Source organism: Danio rerio, chromosome 13 (assembly GCF_049306965.1).
Source record: "Danio rerio strain Tuebingen ecotype United States chromosome 13, GRCz12tu, whole genome shotgun sequence".
NCBI lineage: Eukaryota > Metazoa > Chordata > Actinopteri > Cypriniformes > Danionidae > Danio > Danio rerio.
The window spans coordinates 39,749,147-39,760,494 of record NC_133188.1 but is presented as its reverse complement, the minus strand read 5'-3'; the positions used below and the strand labels follow the sequence as shown (position 1 = coordinate 39,760,494).

General features: G+C 39.5%; 1 protein-coding gene across 4 annotated transcripts in view; it reads left to right on the top strand.

Moving 5' to 3' along the window:
- Positions 1–4,162: 4,162 nt before the first annotated feature.
- slc8a3 (solute carrier family 8 member 3) overlaps positions 4,163–11,348 on the top strand; it is a 96,179-nt gene continuing 88,993 nt past the window's right edge. For all 4 annotated transcript variants that reach the window (XM_005156998.6, XM_005156999.6, XM_009307477.5 and 1 more), the window contains exon 1: positions 4,163–4,792. The gene's annotated coding sequence lies outside the window, so the exon portion shown is untranslated. The remainder of the gene's footprint in view (positions 4,793–11,348) is intronic.

The window sequence follows — 11,348 nt, the reverse complement described above, 5'->3', positions numbered from 1 at the left end:
ACCAGCATCACCACATTCTTACAACTTGTATGCTTTTCCTGGTTGAAATGTGGCTTCAATGATCACATGAACAGGCAGAGTCCAATGGCCGAGCTCAGAAGTGTCTTTAAATAATGCTAATTGTTTCTATAACAAATTCCCAGGATTCTTGCAATATATAGTATATGTGTGCATCTGGCAGAGGCTCTTCACTGGTTGTGGAAATTCAAAATCCACCTAAAACTGTCTCTTTAAATCTTAAGTTTGTACTTGTGCAGTGCTCTTTATTTAATTTGCATTATTAAAAGACTCTCATTAGGCAGCCAATTGAGCATCAAAGATCCAGTGATTTGGAAGCTGCTGGGAACGCATGGTAAAAAATATTGAGGATGCGTTCACAAACACCAGAGAGACGCTGGCAATTGGCTCGGGAACGATTCATTCATTGATTCACTCCTCAGCTGATTTGTCCTTCACTCTGAATACCCACAATTCTCCCCAAATGAACAGCTGGTGTGTGTGTTAACAGGTCGTTGTGTGTGTGTCTGTAGTGATTTGTTTTAGCTTTGTTATATGTGTGATAAATGATTTGGTCATGTGAAGGGCAGCCATAATTAGAAGAGGCTGGTACAGTGGGATGATTACCCTGGGCACAGTCTTTCTCTCTCTCTCTATCTTTCTCCCACACACACACACACACACACACAGACACACACATAAACACACTTTCCTTGGCAGGAAGTAAGACTGATAATATCAGCATTAATGATATCTGCAGGAACACAGATTGGGTGACTGATATGTTTTGGATCTGATTGTCTGTAAAAGGTCTCATAGATTTTCACTTGTAAACAGCTGATTGGAGATCATTTGTTAACCCTGTACACTGTCAACAGAATTGAGCTTCAGTTCCAATCAATTTATTTTATTTATTTTTTTAGTTTTACCGATATAATACAGTGAAGCAATATTTCCTAGAGTAATTTTCACTCAGAAATTTTGTGTATACATATACAATTACCGGCCACTTTATTAGGTACACCTTACTAGTACCGGGTTGGACCCCCTTTTGCCTATAGAACTGCCTTTATCCTTTGTGACATAGATTAAACATGATGATGGGTACACTGTGATCATAAAGGAATGGACATGGTCAGCAACAATATTCAGTTAGGCTGTCACGATGCTCAAATGGTACTAATGGGCTTAGTGTTAAGAAAATATCCCCCACACCATTACACCACCACCACTAGTCTAAATCGTTGATGCAAGGCAGAATGAATTTTTGCTTTCATGTTGTTGATGCCAAATTCTGACCCTACCATCCGAATGTGGCAGCAGAAATCGAGACTCATCAGACCAGGCAACGTTTTTCAATCTTCCAATGTCCAATTTTGGTGAGCCTGTGCAAATTGTAGCCTCAGTTTCCTGTTCTTAGCTGACAGGAGTGGCACCAGGTGTGGTTTTCTGCTCCTGTAGCTTATCTGCTTCAAGGTTGGCTGTGTTGTGCATTCAGAGATGCTATTTTGCAGACCTCGGTTGTAACAAGTGGTTATTTGAATTACTGTTGCCTTTCTATCAGCTGGACCCAGTCTGGCAATTCACCTCTTACCTCTGGCATCAACAAGGCATTTGCGCTCACTGGATATTTCTCCATTTCAGATCATTCTATGGAAACCCTAGAGATGGTTGTGCGTGAAAATCCCAGTTGATCAGCAGTTTCTGAAATACTCAGACCAGCCCATCTGCCACCAACAACCATGCCACGTTCAACTCCACTTAAATCACCTTTCTTCCTCATTCTGATGCTCGGTTTGAACTGCAGCAGATCGTCTTGACCATGTCTGCATGCCTAACTGCATTGAGTTGCTGCCATGTGATTGGCTGATTAGAAATTTGCATTAACGAGCAGTTGGACAGGTGTACCTATAAAGTGGCTGGTGAGTGTATATTTCTTAAGAAATGGCACCCATACTGACTTTAATATTAAAGTAGAAAGCCTGAAATAGTATTTTCTTGTATAAGGTGCCAGTGTGAAAACATCTTTACGTGTGATGCACTCAGAATATGCTGTGTAGAGTCTCAGGAGGTTTTAAATGGTGTTTGCAACCCATTTGCTTGTTACATTTATGCAGTCAGCGGATGATTTTCTTCTAAGGAACCTACAGCGCAACCTTCAGTGTGTATACTTGTATCACTTTATGTGTTCCAGTTGACCTTGGCTTTACAGCAGTCACAGGAACAAACTGTTACATAATGTGAGGCATTTCAAAGTGAAACAGGATAGTCGATGAGAAAAAAGGTCGGACAGGACTTGATTTTTCTCTGTGTGACAGGTAGTTGGAAGAGAGCATTGTGAAATAATTTGGTGATTATTGGCTGAAATGGAACACTGGTTTTACATTTTGGTTAATTGCTATTTTTTGTATTGATCATAACATTATTATTAGTGCTTGATATCTTAATATCGTTATGAGTTACTGTGTAGTATTACTACTATAGTAATACTATGAGTATTATAACATTAGAGGTTATAGGAGTCAGGGTAATGGTTGATCTTGTCTACTGTGTACATTTGCTTGATACTATTTGGTCTTGTATTGCATTTGTGTGTTGTAAATATGGTAAAATTAAAATATATATATATAAATAAATAAAAATGACATAAAGGTTTGGATGACAAAATGACGAGTGGGACAAAATTATATATTTTTATTTACAGGGCAATCTGCATTTAATTGTAACAATTTTTATACAGCAATATACACTCACCGGCCACTTTATTAGGTACACCTGTCCAATTGTTAACGCAAATTTCTAATCAGCCAATCACATGGCAGCAACTCAATGCATTTAGGCATGTAGACATGGTCAAGACGATCTGCTGCAATTCAAACCGAGCATCAAAATCAGGGAGATATTCTGGGATTTTCACTTACAACCATCTCTAGGGTTAACAGAGAATGGTCCAAAAAGAGAAAATATCCAGCGAGCGGCAGTTCTGTGGGGGCAAATGCCTTGTTGATGCCAGAGGTCAGAGGAAAATGGCCAGACTGGTTCCAGCTGATAGAAAGGCAACAGTATCTCAAATAACAACTCGTTACAACTGAAGTATGCAGAAGAGCATCTCTGAACGCACAACAATTCTAACCTTGAGGCGGATGGGCTACAGCATCAGAAGACCTCACCGGGTGCCACTCCTGTCAGCTAAGAACAGGAAACTGAGGCTACAATTTGCACAGGCTCACCAAAATTAGACAATTGAAGACTGGTAAAAAATGTTGCCTGGTTTGATGAAATTCAATTTCTGCTGCGACATTCAAATGGTAGGGTCAGATTTTGGCGTCAACAACATGAAAGCATGGATCCATTCTGCCTTGTATCAATGGTTCAGCCTGGTGATGGTGGTGTAATGGTGTGGGGGATATTTTCTTGGCACACTTTTAGCCCATTAGTACCAAATGAGCACCGCGTCAACTCCACAGCCTACCTGAGTATTGTTTCTGACCATGTCCATCCCTTTATGACCACATCTTCTGATGGCTACTTTCAGCAGGATAACACATTGCATGATGCTATCATGTCAATGTGGAGCAAAATCTCTGAGGAGTATTTCCAGAACCTTGTTGAATCTATGTCACGAAGGAATAAGGCAGTTCTGAAGGCAAAAGGGGGTCCAACCCGAAAATGATAAGGTGTACCTAATAAAGTGGCCGGTGAGTGTATGGAGAAGTTTGTGATCCAATTCAGACTATGAGAAAATTGTTTGGTTATTCAGATTTGGCTAATATCGGTTTGTAAGCAGTGCAAAATCACAAAATCTTTTTACATTTTTTTATAAGCAAAGGTATATGCTATAAGGAAACCTTTGGACCGTATGTAATCTAGAGACTAAATATAATATGTTTGATCTCTTGCCCCCATGTAATTATTCCACTTCTGATCGTACGTGGTCCTTTTGCAGTGTTTCAAGGCACGCGCGCAGATGCGATATTACATGCACATGAATTATGATGCATCTTCACGGTCCCAGCTGATGCGATGACGTAGGCGCGTGTGTCCGCGTGTGTTCGGCGGAGGGTGTGTTTCCAAGGCGAAATCTGGAGAAGGGAGGCGGAGATTGAGGGGGGGGGGGGGGGGGGGGGGAGGAGAGGTGACTTTAATTCTCAATATTTGCCATCTTAAAATTCTCCCTCTCGTGATGCGTGAGCAGGTCAAGCCGCGCGCGCTCGCTCTCAGCTCTCAGATGAAGCGGTAATTACGCGACGCCTGTAGATGAAGTGCACAGATGCTGCTGATGGATGAGGGTTTGTGATGCAGCGGTTGCACTGGTGCTGAATCGGGATGCTTGGTCATGAAATGAAACGAGGCCCGCTCGCCTGTGAGAACACTAACTTGTTTCCTGCGCTATAACGAGAGAGAGGGAGGAGGGGGCGCGAGCGCTCGTTCGCCGCTGTTGCTCGGGGCTCGCGGAAGAACCGATCACATGGACTCCAAGGGTCCATTTTTCAACGGCGCTTCGATCTGAGCGCGCGCTGACAGCCCCGGTGACCGGCGCATCCATCAGAGCCGCGCGAGGGAAAGAGGCATCACTTCGCCGGTTCCATCGATCTGCCGGAACTGGGCAGGCACCGGAGTCGGTGCGTGTGCGTGCGCGCACGAGTGAGGAGGGCGAAAGCGGCCCTGGGGTATTTCTGCCACCGAGGAGCAGCCAGCTGCACGCTTAACGGAGAGGAAACGGACCTGGCTGGAATATTTGCCGTTGCCGAAAATCATTTAGGAGGAAAGCATTCCTCATTTGCTCAAATCACAGGTACGTACCTTCCGTTCAATGCGCTTGTGCGTCGCTATTGGTTAGTCAGCGATAATTAGTGCAGTTCGAGGCGCCACCGGCTTTATTTAGGGGTAGCTGGAATAAAGCGAAAGCCTCGGTAAACCGCAGACTCTGTTCAGACTGAATGTGATGATCAGCGCGATGTGGGATTGCCGTGGACAGAGAATGTCTCCAGATTTGCGTCACAGGATCCTTTCCTCCTCAATGCCACCCAAACGTAAAATCATCACTGTCAGTGCCGAATTCAGCATAGGAGTGATTCCAGAAAGGATCCTGCTGATCGTGGTTCATTTATATTTAAGCTAGAATATGTGGATGTAGTTTACGGTGTTAGCTTGTGTATGTTATCAGTCCAGTTTTCTTAATTAATATGTTTTTCCTTACATGTGTTTTGCAAAAATGCATTGATTCAATAATGCGGACAGATCATCCTACTAAAATACTATTGATAGTGTTTCTTGCACTATTAAGCGGCAGCACAACCGAATCTAGTGGCCGGTGTGTTTAGATCCCTGAACAAATGACTCTTGGGAATCGGTTCTTTTTGATTGACTCAAAAACCCATGTCGCCCACGACGTAGTTTCTCTTTTGAAGCGGTTCCTCGTAGTGAGTCTAAAACATGAATTTGATTCGACTCTGGAATGAATGACTCGCTTTATTCAATCCAAAACACTTCTGGATCACTCGGAGACGCAAGTGAATTTATTTGACTGGCGCACGGACCCCAAGTTAATAATTTTATCATGTCCTACTTAAAATATCCCGAAGGGAGGCAAACTTAATAATTTATTTCCTATAAATGTGTTTTTCCCTCAAAAGCACTTAAATTTCTTACAATTTGCATGGATCATTTATAAAAAGAACTGTCACTCGAGGCGGAGTGTGAATCCATTTGTAGTCTGTTGACTGTTTTCTCCTCTGTTCGCTTTTCTACGTGCGTTTCTGAACGTCCTGCTCACCTCATGCTTTTGCACAATCTCAGCGTGACAGGTTTGGTTCCCCTGTTAGGGTCACTCAAGCTGCATTTATATCAGAAACGTTGGTAAAACCCATACTTATGATATTTTGTAAGATGTGCTTATGGAATTGAGTCAGTCTTCTGATGTGGGTTCCTCGGGTTCTGTTGAGGTTTCTGAACAGGTAAGGAGAATTTGCTGAGATATGTGATTAATTCAGGACAGCTGCCACCTGCCACACTCTCCTACACTCTGTTTATATCCCTATCAGGTGTCGCCCCAACTGGGCATTTCTTAAAATAGTATGGGGGGAGGCTGGTGCTTGTGGGTTTCTCTAGTTCGCCGTCTCCTGTTACCCTGAGAGATGTGTAGCACTTCTGCTGCTGCTTCTCCAGGTCGGCGAAAGTCACATAGCAAAAAAAAAAAAAAAAAAAGCCTTTCTTACTTACAGTTTTGGTCTTGTTTTTAGTCCAAATATCTTTTAAAAATCTTAAATAAAGGAGCATTTTTAGATGAGTAGAAAAATATAGTTTTGTTTTCAAAAATAAGTCAAAATTAAGTGAGTTTTTATGTAAAACAAGCTAAATAATCTGCCAAGTAAAATAATCTTATTTCAAACCGAAATCAAGTTTAATTTATTTACCCCACTAGCGGATTATTCTGCTTATTTTAAGCAAAAACCTACTTCATTCCGGCTTATTATTTTTAAAAACAAAACAAAACAACATGTTTTCCTTGTCAAGAAAATGCTGCAATATTTAATAAGTTTTAGATATTTGGACTAGAAACAAGACAAAAACTCTTTCTTTTGCAGTGCACAGCTTTGGGAAGCAGATATGCTGGTTGTGGCAAACTTGCTGTCATGCATTTGTCTGGCATTTAGTTTTACAGTGTTTGTGTGTGCGACAAAAATACATAAATTTGTATACACACTCGCAGACATGACTGACTAGCTCCAATTTTTTCTCTAATGAGCACGCGGAATTCGTTAGCTTAGAGGCCTCATTAGTATGTTAATTAGCCTGAGTTGTTCATGGGCCTTGCGTGTGAATATTTGTAGTCTATTCATTGTCTGAAGTGAGAATACTAAGATGCCTCTCAGCGGCAGTTGTCAACAGTTGCGTCTGAGCGGATTTGCTGAGGGTTCTGCTACACAGACTGAGGTGTGATATATGAGAAGGAGAGAGCGGAGGAGTGAGGATGGAAGTTTCCAAACATAGTTTTTTTTCTTCCACGTTTTACGTCTGGCATGTTGCCGTTTACGAGGAAATATATGTTTTAGTATTTGTGTTAAATGGCACCTATGATGAAAATCATCTTTTGTAAGCTGTTTAGACAGAACTGTGTGTATGTATAGTGTGTCCACAGTCATATTGAGTTGATATAAACACAATAAGTCTCTTTTTAAAATTTATTTCCTGATGTTAAAATAGGATCCAAATCCTGCCCATTTTGAAGCCCCATGCACCGCAACATGACATAGGAGTGTGGCTTCCCCGCCCACTGGATTGATTGACAGCCACGTATTAACATGTCTCTGTAGTAACGTGTATAATCATATCAACTAGACAGGACATGCCCAAAACAACTATGATTAAAAGATTTGTTGAGCTCGCTGTGATCATCATCAAATATGATCAAGAATGAGTTTTACAAGTTTAAAACGTTTTTAAAACAGTGCATATTTTTAATGAATTACAGCGATTTTACCATCTTTATCACCACAGCCGCATGTCAGTATAATTATAAAAGAAGTCGCTTCAATCACGGTTTGTGGACGTTAAATCATGTTTATTTTGTACATTAACTTAACGGATATCCATACAGCAGTGGATATTAACCTGTATCCTGTCACATTTGCCCTGCAAAAACAGTGCAAAATTAAATGTTCGCACTGTGTGTGAGCGTGAACTTTGTAAAGACTTATCGTTGCAGAAAGGCCTGAATTAATTTTACAACAAATACATCAAATAATCATTGGGAAAGTTCTTACTCTAGTATTTTACACAAACGTTACGTGAGATCTACTTCCCTCATGTCTGTCACTGTGCTGTTTATCTGACCCAGCCGGATATTGAGGCACACTCTGACAGGAATGGGGAGAACTAGCATTAAAGGCACAGTCAGCAAAAACAGCTACATTGTGTTCAGAGCAGAAAATCCAATATTCTGAAAGGTTTAATAAATAATCTGACGGGTGTTTTAAGCTGAAACTTTACAGGCACATTCCTGAGACACAAAAGACGTAAATTAAATCTTGAAAAGGGGGTGAAATAGGTGCGCTTTATATATATATATATATATATATATATATATATATATATATATATATATATATATATATATATATATATATATATATATATATATATATATATTCTGCAATTATAAAGAGTATAATTTAATCAGATGACTTGAATAGCTCTATTTTTAAAGAATTTGTAATTTTAGATTGATTGGATTGCAGCTGGTAATTGGCGGTTCATTCCCCTGTGATGATTCCTGATAATTGTAATCTGACTAAGCCGAAGGATAGTGAATGAGATTGATTGGGATAATATTGTATGGAAGTGCATCTGCATAACAAATAATAAACCAATAACATGCACTGATAAATTGGGTAGAGCAATGTTACAAATGAAACATTAGTTACAGGCCTTAAAATTCATGCAGATGATAAACGTTTTGGTAACTTTTTATGGTTAAACTTGTAATCACATGCATTTTCAACTGTGGCTCCTGGCCAACCATATAACCGATTCAACATTGCAGATGCTGTGATCTGACTTTTCCAGACATTATAATATCGATGCTGAAACGATACATTGTGCAGCCCTAGTTTGCCCGCTCTAAAGTGCATCAAGGCAGCTATTTGCCCATTGCTTACAGGTGCCAGCAAGGTACTTTAACACATGCTGAGATCTACATGATGGTATTAGCCTGCAGCCCACAGGCATCTCATTGCCATGGGAACAGCTGAGGCGGTGGAAAGGAGGTTACCCACGATTGGCTCACCACCCTGAAACGCTGCCAGTCGTGTTTCTTGAGAGGTTTGACCTGATCTTGGTATGAATGAGATTCATACCTTCCATCTGTGTGATTGGACCCAGACGTTGCCAACGGCTCATAGTTTAACCTGTTGATTTCATTGAAGAACTCTCATAATCAGTATGTAAAGCTGGCTTTCCAGGATCCAGCTGCTCACAATAAAAAGTAGATAAAGATATATAGACCCAATCCCCATTTTATTTTTGTACCCCTACCCCTTGCCCTTGGCCTATGAAACAGAGTGTGAAGGGGAAGGGCTTCAAAATTTATGTCTAAAAAATGGGACACCATTACAACACCCGCACACAACATCATATATCATCGCAATCTCTTACTTCATATGACAATGGCCACTGCTGTAATCATTCCAGTTGCGTTATTTTTGGTATTTATCTTCAGGAAATCACTGAAGGCAATGATATCATGTTATCATAACGATAAAATGTGGCAATAAGCTCATAATTGTGCTGTGTATTTACACTGTTGCCATTTTCATCTAAACACATGAAAACAACATTAACGTTATACAAGACACTCTAAAAAGCTGTTGAGTGAAAGAATGTTGTGGGACGGCTGTGCAATAGTTATTATTAGGGTTTATTTATAGTGAAATTTAGCGGTTTTTATTTTAGTGTTTTTTTTTTTACAAAGCATGACGGTGAAACATGAACGCCGTTATGAATGTATTTAAATATATGTTTGTTTGTTGTGCAACTCCTTACTTCCGTGTGCAGCCATGCTACTGTTGTAGATGGTGTATTTTAGGAAATTTCGAGTTAGGAGTTGTATTTTAGGAGGTTTCGAGTGTGGTCCTGAAAAATCTCTGTTTCAAGGGCTATCTAGTCCTTCCCCTTAGCCCTACGCCTTCAAGCAAAAGAGAATCAGGACACCCCTACTCCTTCACGTAAAGCAAAGGGGTAGAATTGGGATTGGGCCATAGTTTAGCAAGTAACGAAAAATATTGCATTATTTACTTATTCATTCCAAACTTCTGTAACTTCTATAAAGGAGATATTTGAAAAGCTTTGTGCTTTTTGATGGAGATGCACTAATGTATCCTTTAGTGGATTGTAAAATTTTTGATCAATTAATATATTTCATATGTAAAGATCCCCTATTGCATGAAAAGAGCTGATATGACAAACAATTTTATTCATTTATGTCTGTTACTTTTTTCATAAGAAGCAAAGTAACAAAAAAAAAAAAAAAAATGACGTCCTGAATCAGAAGTTGTGGAGACTTTTTATTTTAGTATGCTGATGTACTTCCAACCAAATCAGAATATTAAGTAGGGGGCGGGGCTTTCTTTTTAAACGTCAATAAAATAATCGCAAAATAGAGAATAAACAGTAAGACTTACTGAAGTCAACAGAGAAGGAAGCAAATGTTCAGAATTTAATTTGAAAGAATAACAATGTGTGCTATCAAAATAAACATTGTAAATTTTGATTTCACACACATACTTAAATACTATTATAGCTAATAGTGGTTGTTTGGACTAATATTCTTCAAAATATCTTTTTTTGAGACCAGAGTAAGGCTGTGTTTGCATGACGACGACAACAGATGTATTTCCTTTGCGTTTTAAAAAAAGTTTCATGTTTACATGACATTTAAAAAAAATAATCCGCATTCACACATCTGCAAAAAGATGGGAGGGGGGACAACTAAATAGTTTTTTGTTCAATCCCCTTAAATTTGTAAAATTGAATAAGTTAACTTAATTCCTTCATATTGTCGCAACACAAATCTGTTGTGTGGAACCCAGCATTTTTTTGCAGTGTATGATGCATCTCTGCTATTGGTTGAAATGTGAAGCAAATCCACAATTTGCGAATGAAGCGGTAGCAAGCACTTGAGCAACAACAACACTACTACATACTGCACCATTGTTGTGTGTTGGTTCATGCTTGCCTTCTACACCTCCCTTAACATGTACCGTACACAGGCATGACATCATCGCCGCAAAGACTCTTGTTTTCAGCTGTTAACACAGACACATGTCATGATTTTTGCCAAATACAATGTGATCATGTTGGTCCTGGAACATCATTTTTGTTGGAAAATGTACCCCATACCCATTCCCAGTGCTGCCCCGTAGGGTTGAGGGGCCCTAGGTGAGATGAAAAAAAAATTGGGCCCACTGGTGTAAAAACAGTAAGAAGGAGACAAAAAAAAATACAATTTTAATATTTAAGTGTATATATTTTTATTAACTGTAACATATGTAAAAATACTTACTCATATTTGAATAAATAAGTTTACAAGTATTGCAAAGTATTGTGAAGTACTACTAATTAATGTATTATGCATAGCAGAACAAACCTTTACTTTGAGCTTGCTTTTCTTTCATTTCACTTCAAATTAAAATTCGAATAAGGTTGATTGAAAATAGCAACGACACTTGTGATGTTATGACTTTTTCGGGTTTATATCGAACGTGAGCAATTTGGAGATATATGTGGAATCTGTGTTGGAATACATTACGCCATTCTCGTTCACCCAATAGCCTGTCGCAGATAGAGTGTGG